Below are 8,913 nucleotides of genomic sequence, written 5' to 3'. Positions count from 1 at the left end.
TCTGCCTTTTTTTTCCTGCCTATTGCTCTGCTGCTGATTGCCTGGCTGGAGGCCTGAGGGGCTCCTGGACTGATCTTCAACAAAAAAAAGCCCCTCTCCTGCTCCAACCATCTTTTACATCTGCCTCGGCAGCCTTTACTCTGAGTTTTTGCCCTTGTGTGGTAAGTCCTGTAGTCCACTCCTCCTGCCTTGTTGCTTGTTGTGTGGCTGAGTAAGCCAGCTCGAGTCTCCCCAGCCCTTCTGTGTGTGTTACCCCCTCCCCCACATTCCCCAAACATAGCCCTCCCAATTTTTCTCCTCTGGGGCTGTATTTCAGTGAGCTTCAGCCCCCCCACCCCATTTCCCCCACATACCCAACCTTCCCCTATTAGATTCACCAGCCCCACTGCATATTTTGGTTTTCTTTATTGTTTCTCCCCTCCCTTGTGAAGCAGTGGCAGGGCTGGAACCTTCTGCGGGGTGGGGGGCAGATGTCCTCACAGAGCTCCCTGCAGGTCCCATTATGGGATCAGGTCCCAGCCAAGCCCTCGAGGACATGAATGCCCCTGCAGCCCCCATCCCAGAGGCAGAGTCCAACCAACCTCATCTGGAGGTGGAGAAGCCTGCAACCTCCACTTCAGAGACAGGCAGAACTCTGGCTGGGAGCCAATAAGGCCAGGGGGTTTCCCCTAGCTAACCCCCCCCCAGGGGTTTCCAAGTCCCATCCCCCACCATCAGGGACCAAGGGCAAGGGCAGTGGGAAGGGCTTCTCTTCATCCTTCTCCACAGCTGGGGGTGGGAAGGGCAAGGGCCCAAGACTAGACCACTGGTGCCTGAGGGGACCAGGTGCACTACACCAGCCAGCACACCCACTCAACCTGTCCCTGGCCCTTGCCTCAGCCCCACCAACTCATTATCCTAGCTAGCTACTGGGTATTGAGCTGGTCCCTGAATGAATCATGTTTGATTGTGTAACACAGTAGCTAGCGGATAATAACTTAATGAGCAAAGATTAACAGGTATGAAACCACAGACTAAGGAGAGGAAAGAACCAATATAGAGCCAGGGACTGCTTCTGCCCCAAGACAGAGACAGTCAGTTGCACAAGCTCCCATATCTTGAGTTTTGCCTGTCAGCAGCTAGGAGTGCAGGCCCCAGAACCCAGAAGCCCCTGTACCGATCTCCTTGACAGCTGGCAGGCTTCATGGCCTCAGCAGGGGCTAGCAGGGCTGCAGCTTTCACCCTGATGCACCTTAACACACAAAGTGTCACCCATGTCATGAGTTTTGCTTGTCTGCAGCTTGAGGTACAATTCCCCCCAAACCCCTGCAATTATCTCCTTGAAACTAGGCAGGTTTTATGGCCTTTGCAGGGGCTAGTAGGCCTGCAGTTTTGACCCCACTGTGGGGTCCACATGACACAAGTTTTGCTTTCAAATATTTGGGGTGCATTTTCCCCAAATTTCCTACACCTATCACCTTGAATCATGGCAGGCTTTATGCCCTTAGAAGGGGCTATCATTCCTTTGAGTTTTATCCAAATCAAGCCAGAAATGACAAAGTTATAGGCTCTTTTGTCCTTCCCCATTATATCCCATGGGCAAAATGGTGAAACAGTTTCACCATTTTGACCCTGTTTCAACAGAACAGAGCAGCTGCTTTGAATCAAAACAAAATTCAAAACCACTGTTTCATCAAAACATTGAAACACTAATCAAAACGGAACACTGCCATTTAGCACAGCCCTAGTCCTCAGCTCCATCCCTCCCTATATCCCGAATTGCGCCCTACTCCCCCCGTTTCAAACCCTGTGGAGAGTTACCTCCCAAGTGGTGACCCTCTTGCTGGGGTGCCAAGACCCTGGCCTCTGCCACGTGTGCTCTTTCCATTGCCAGGTTATGGTCCAGCTGACAGTGGAAACATGTCTGGAAGCTTAGTGATGCCTCGTGATTCCTTTTCAAGGGGCCCTGGTGAGGGTTTTCTATACACAGTGGGACCTGTGGTGCTTCCAGTGCTGTGCCCAAGGGCACTTGTGTCATGAATGCCCCATGGGCCAGGAGAAGAGGGCATCTGCAGGTCCCACTGGCAAGAGTGGTGTCCCTGCCACTGGTACCCCTCCCCCCTCAGGCCCCCATGGCACCCCAGTCACATCATCCAGCTCCCCTGTAAGGTCAGAGGACCCTGCTCCCAAATCAAGTTTGGCAGGATCCTGGGGAGGGCAAGAGCAACCAAGGGGAAAGAAGGAGTGGGGGCCCCCTGCCCCTAGTCATGCCCTTGCTGTAGCTGCCCCCCCCCCCCAACCCTCACCTTCTCCTACTGGAACCTTTCCACCTGAGGACCACCCCATGACTGAGTGGGTGCAGGTCCCGTCCATGCTGTGAGGAAAGAGAAGAACCCCAAGAAAGTAAGATAGTCCCACCTGAATGGCAAACAGCCGTCCCAGGCCCAAGGCCACAAAGAACTACGCAGGGCTCGTTCTTCACCCGGTGTTTCCAGAGGGGATGGGGAGTCAGCTGGAACACCAAGATAAAAAGATATCTGGAACAGGCAGAAGAGAGACACCAGGAACCAGAAGTGGCTGACTCAACCAGAGTGATGGTAGGGACAACCAAAGGTGCAAAGAGGCAGCTCTGCAGAGGCAGCTGCTAAAGGAGAGAACCCTGAAGGAAACGCCATAAGGGAAACTAAAACTGCAGTGGGGCAGTCCGGAGGTACCATAAAGACCCTAACAGCAGGGCTAAAAATAAAGGTGGTGGGGGGGGACAACCGTAAAGTTTGGAATATAAGTCCCAGTTTGTTTTCATTTCTTCTTTTCTTTACAGTGAGAGGGAAGTCCTCCCAGAGACAACAGGATAGTGTGGTTGGTAGGACAGGCCCAGAAGGCCTACTGTGCCATGACTCATATAGATGCATAAGATTACAACAAGGTGAAAAAAGAAATATTATTGAAACTCAATTTAACCCCAGAGAGACGCTGACAGGCATTCAGGGGCAAGAAGAGGAAGGAAGAGAGGGTACCTCAAGTTCTACGGCAGCGCTTAGTGGACCTGCAAGACAAATGGCTGAGGCCAGAAACTTTAACCAAAGAAGAAGTCTGTGATCAAATACTACTAGAGCAGCTCCTCTCAGACCTGGAAGACAATACACAGAGGTGGGTCTGGTGCCACTGTCAAAAATCCTCCCCCAAGGCCCTTCAGCTGGCAGAAGACTTTGATACAGCACAGGCAGAGATCAGCCAGGATAGAAGCACAAGGGAACTGGGACAAATTATGCTTGGGAGATGGAGCACAAAAGTGAAGGAGAAGGTCATGAGATCAAGCGAGGAAATGCAGCAGGAATGGTGTGCTTCAATTGTGGTAGACACGGTCACATGAGCCAAGAGTGTCCCTGTGGGCTGCAGGTGTCACATGGCCCAAGAGCATCCCTGCGGGACACAGATAACCATGAGACTGAAAGAATCCAAGGAAGAACCTAAAGTCAGTAGGATGGGGCCAAGAGAGGGCCATGAGGTTGAAATGATGCACTGTAGCATAGGAGATAGTTCGGCAGAGACCTTACAACCCTTACCTGAGGTAACAGTGCTAGTGGCTGGCAGACCAGTATGAGCTGTGATAGACACAGGACGTGCTCAATCCATTGTAAGGCCAGCCTTGATACCTTGGAAAAAAGCACCAAGGTGTGTGGGAGTGAAGGTGGTTTGCTTACATAGGCAGAAGGCCCACTATAAACATTGGCTATTAGAATTACAGGTTGCCTCATGGTCCCACACCAGAGGGGATCGGGGTCGGGTCCCCTAATCAAAAGGTTGAACTTGTTGGGGACCCTACACAGACCACCCCCCCAGGGCTCCAGCTCTACCCTACCATCTTGTGAAGGTGCCCCACCCCAGCCCCACCCCTGTCCCAAGGAGCTGCAGAACTCTTCCAATCCCAACTGGAGTCCAGGGTCTTAGCAGACTGGGGGTTCAGATGGTGCCTAAGGAGCCTGCTGAGGTCCAGAACCAGGAGAAGGATGCTCAAGGACCAGAAGGCTCCATGGAGCCTGCAGACCTCTCAGTCCCAATGATCCCCGGGGCTGAACTACTTGCATTTCTTGACCGTGACTACACCCATCGGTCTACCAGCAAGGTACAGCTTGCCTTGGACTGCTGGGGAGATTTTGACAGCGTCCTCACCACTGTGAGGGCACTGGCAGGGAAAGGCAAGGGACCCAAAAGCTGCGATACCTGTATCTATAGGTGGGCCCGCAGTTTCATAGATGCCCTCTATACTTATGGGAGTGTGTTGCATGAGCTGGCAGACTCTACACTGGGCATTGAGATGCACAAGGCCCCTGCCAAACCATCCACTCCATCCCTGCAGCCATGAGTTCATTTAAGGGGCTGCTCTGAGTGGAGAGGATGCTTCACTAGCATGCAGGGTAACAAGAGAAAGGGATGCCCAGGTAAGCAACAACGTCCTGGGAGTAGGGGGCCACAACTGTCCTGTGAGTAAGGGGGAGGCACGTGCACCCTCAGGAGGACTCAAGTGCCTCTACGCTAATGCTCATAGTATGGGGAATAAGCAGAAGGAACTGTGCCTCCTGATTGCGAGTAAGAATCCACACTTAGTAGGGCTCACAGAAACCTGGTGGGACCCTACCCATGAGTAGGCAGTGGGCATTTGGAGATACACCCTATATAGAAGGGACAGGACAGAGAGGAAATGTTGGAGGGGGGTCATGCTCTATGTCAAAGAGCACCTCACAACATCAAGAATTAGCTTCCGGTTAGAGGAGGGTCGGGCAGAGACACTGTGGGTCAAACTACAAGGGGAACGTGGTGGAAGGGACCTTATGATGGGTGTCTACTACAGACCACCCAACCAGGGGAAAGAACTGGACTGGGACTTCTCTGGGCAGCTTATGGGGGTGGTTAGGTCAAGGGATGTTATTGTCATGGGTGACCTAAACTACCCAGACATTTGCTGGGAGGAGCAGACAGCCAGGTCTGACTGCTCATGTAGGTTCCTGGCTGTATTACAGCACCTTCACCTTATCCAGGAAATGCACAGCCCCACTAAGGGTATTGCCTTGCTGGATCTGGTCCTGGCCATTGGGGATGACTTGGTGAGGGGACTGCAGGTCCTTGACTGCCTGGACAATAGTGATCATCACCTGCTGGAATTCACTATCCAGCGCAGGGTGTCAAGGGCTTATAGCAAGACTAAAGCCCTTGACTTCAGAAGGGCCAACTTCATTGAGTTCTGGAGACAAGTGGGGGAAGCACTGAGGGCCCAGAAGGGAGAGGAGATGGGAGTCCATGAGGGATGGTCATAACTTAAGGGGACGATCCTCCAGGCCCAAAGGGTAACAGTCCCTGCGAGAAGCAAGGTGGGTAAGAGTGCTCAGAAACCCCCTTGGCTCAGCAAGGGCATTCAGCAATGCCTGAGGACTAAAAGGGTGGTGTAAAACCAGTGGAAGGGAGGAGCTATCACCAAGGAGGAGTACTCCTCCTCAGCCCAGGAGTGTAGGAGGGCTATTACAAAGGCCAAGGCAGAGATGGAGCTCAGGCTAATGTCCAGGATTAAGGACAACAAAAAGTCCTTTTTCAAGTACATTAGGAGCAAGAAGAGAGCACCAGGCAATGTAGGGCCCCTGCAAGACTCATATGGTAACCTTGTGGCTATGCCAGATGAGAGAGCCAATATTTTTAACAGTTTCTTTGCCTCTGATTTCTTGAACAGGGACCGAGATATCCCACCTACCAGAGGTAAGGGCAATCTCGTGGATAGCTCTGTCAGGCCTTCAGTCAGCACAGATGTAATTAGAAATCTTCTGGAAAGGCTGGACATTTTAAAATCTGCAGGTCCAGATGCCCTCCACTCAAGGGTGTTGAGGGAGCTGGCAGGGGTCGTCGCGGAGCCCTTGGCCTGGCTGTACGAGCATTCGTGGTCATCTGGCCAGGTGCTGAGGGATTGGAAACTAGCTAATGTGGTCCCAATTTTTAAGAAGGGGAGGAAGGAGGACCCAAGTAACTATAGGCCCGTAAGCCTCACCTCGGTGCTCGGGAAGATCTTGGAGAGAATCATTGAGGAGCACATCTGTGGGGGGCCTGCAGGGGAGATCATGCTCAGGGGCAATCAGCATGGGTTCATCAAGGGCAGGTCCTGCCTGACCAACCTGATTGCCTTTTATGACCAAGTAACTAAATCCTTGGATGATGGTGTCACAGTGGTCCTATTCTTTCTAGACTTTAAGAAGGCCTTTGACACTGTCTCTCACCCCATCCTCATCAATAAATTAAGTGACTGTGGCATTGATGCCTACGCAGTTGGATGGGTAAAAAACTGGCTGATGGGGCGCACCCAGAGAGTAGTGGTGGACGGGTTGTACTCAACCTGGTGAGATGAGAGCAGTGGGGTCCCCCAGGGCTCAGTCCTCAGGTCCACAATATTTAGTATCTTCATCAGTGACTTGGACGAGGGGGTTGAAAACACATTGTCCAAGTTTGCTGATGACACTAAAATGTGGGGCAAGGTGAGCACACTTGAAGGGAGAGAGAGGCTGCAACTAGATTTAGACAGACTACAAAAGTGGGCTGATGAGAATAGGATGGGGTTCAACGTAGACAAATGCAGGGTGCTGCACCTTGGGAGAAGGAATCCACAGCATGCATACAGGCTGGGGAGTTCCCTCCTTGAAAGCACAGAGGCAGAAACGGATCTAGGAGTCATTATTGACTCCAAGATGAGCATGAGCTGCCAATGCCAGACCGCAACCAGCAAGGCCAGCCATACCTTGTCGTGCATCCAAAGATACATCTCAAGCTGGTCCAGAGAGGTGATCCTCCCCCTCTATGAGACACTGGTCAGGCCATAATTGGAGTACTGCATCCAGTACTGGGCACCGCACTTCAAAAAGTATTTGGCCAGCCTGGAAAGAGTTCAGAGGAGGGCCACCCATTTGGTGAGAGGGCAGCAGGACAGGCCCTACAAGGAGAGACTGAGGGACCTGAACCGTTCAGCCTCAGCAAGAGGAGGCTGAGGGGGGACCTGGTGGCTGCCTACAAACTCATCAGGGGAGATCAACAGCAAATAGGCAGAGCCCTTTTCTCCCCAGCACCACCTAGGGTGATGAGGAACAATGGTAATAAGCTGATGGAGAATAGGTTTAGGTTGGAGATCAGAAGGCAATATGTTACAGTTAGGGTGGCCAGAATCTGGAACCAACTTCATAGGGAAGTAGTCCTTGCCCCCACCTTGGGCAAATTCAAGAGGAGGTTGGACGATCACCTGTCTGGGGTCTTGTGAACCCAGCATTCATTCCTGCCTGTGGCAGGGGGTCAGGCTAGATGATCTGTTCAGGTCCCTCATGACCCTAGCTACGATGAAACTATGAAGATTGCAACCATCAATGTCCATGGCTGCAGGAAGAGTCTCCGGAGATGCTGGGTGCTCTTCTTCCTTCAGGAGAGGGGTACCCCATGGTTTTGTTGCAGGAGACCCTGATGACTCCAGCCAATTAACCTAATTGACAGATGGAGTAGAGAGGCGGGGGGGGGGGGGGGGTTTGTCACCTCTTGGCCACCTCTTGTGGGGTGGCCACCCTGTTTTCCCCAGGCCTGCAGCCAGAGGTTTTCCAGGACATTGGGGTGGTGCACCTCCGGGTCCAAGTGCAGGGACAGGTCCTGAACCTTCTGAATGTGTACACCCCTTTGAAAGACCCGGAGTTGGTGGATTTTTCCTGCCAGGTGGCCACTTGTATTGGCACCCTCAACCCTCACAAGTTCCTGGTCACTGGTGGGGACTTTAACATCACCCTGGATGCATGAGGCCAGTCTGGTAGGAAGCGGAACCAGGCTGCCATGGGCATCTTCGAGGAGATCCTTATGGACTACTCCCTGGTGGATGTCTGGTGTGTCTGTCACACTACTGATTTCCCTGCCTTCTCCTATGTGAGGGTTGGGGAGGAGCATGCCACTCTTGGTTAAACCAGGTTTATATCTCTCTGCCACACTTTGCCCAGGCCCACTCCTCTGGCATCTGGCTGACCCCTTTCAGTGATCACAATCTTGTTTTGGCCCAGGCCACGTTAGGGCCTGGGCATCTGGGGTTGACCTACTGACATTTCAATGCCAGTCTGCTGGAGGATGTGGGCTTCAGGGAGGCCTTCCAAGAGTTCTGGCAGGCATGGTGGCAGCAACGGGAAGCTTTGTCTTCAGCTCAGAGGTGGTGGGACGTGGGGAAGGTGAGCATCTGGGTTTTTGGCACAGCTACACTTGGAGGAACACCCAAAAGAGGGAGGTGATGCAGGAGCAGCTTGAGCAGGAAGTGCTGGAGCTGGAGCTAGGGCTGTGCGAGGCTTCAGAGCTTGTTTCGGATCTGGAGAAGTTTTGGATGCTTCAGCATCCCAAGCAGCATTTCTGGATTGAAGCACTGGCTCCTTTAGGCTTTCCAAAGTGATTCAGAACTTCTGAATCACTTCGGAAAAGCTTCAGAGCCACTTTGGAGATCCAGCCATGGGGTATAATGGGGAATCAATGAAAAATCTAAAACTTTGTTGTTTTTTGTCTGCTTTGGATGAAATTTGCAAGTGTGATAGCCTCTGCTGAAAGCATGAAGCCTGCCAAGAGTCAAGAAGATAGGTGCAGGGGTTTGGGGGGAACTGTACCCCAAATTCTTGAAAGAAAACTCATGTCACATCTATGTGTTATAACACAGAGGGGTGAAAACTGCAGGGATGGTAGCCCCTGGTGAGGCCACGAAGTCTGACAAGTTTCAAGGTGATATGTACAGGGGTTTGGAGGGAAGTGCACCCCAAATTCTTGAAAGCAAAACTCATGGCATGTATGTTACACCACAGGGGGGTGCAAAATGAAGGGGTGGTAGCCCCTGGTGAGGCCAGAAAGTCTGCCAAGTTTCAAGAAGATCGGTGCAGGGGTTTGCAGGGAACTGCA

The sequence above is a fragment of the Alligator mississippiensis genome, chromosome 15 (genome assembly GCF_030867095.1).
Source record: "Alligator mississippiensis isolate rAllMis1 chromosome 15, rAllMis1, whole genome shotgun sequence".
Classification (NCBI taxonomy): domain Eukaryota; kingdom Metazoa; phylum Chordata; order Crocodylia; family Alligatoridae; genus Alligator; species Alligator mississippiensis.
This window is presented reverse-complemented; position numbering follows the sequence as displayed.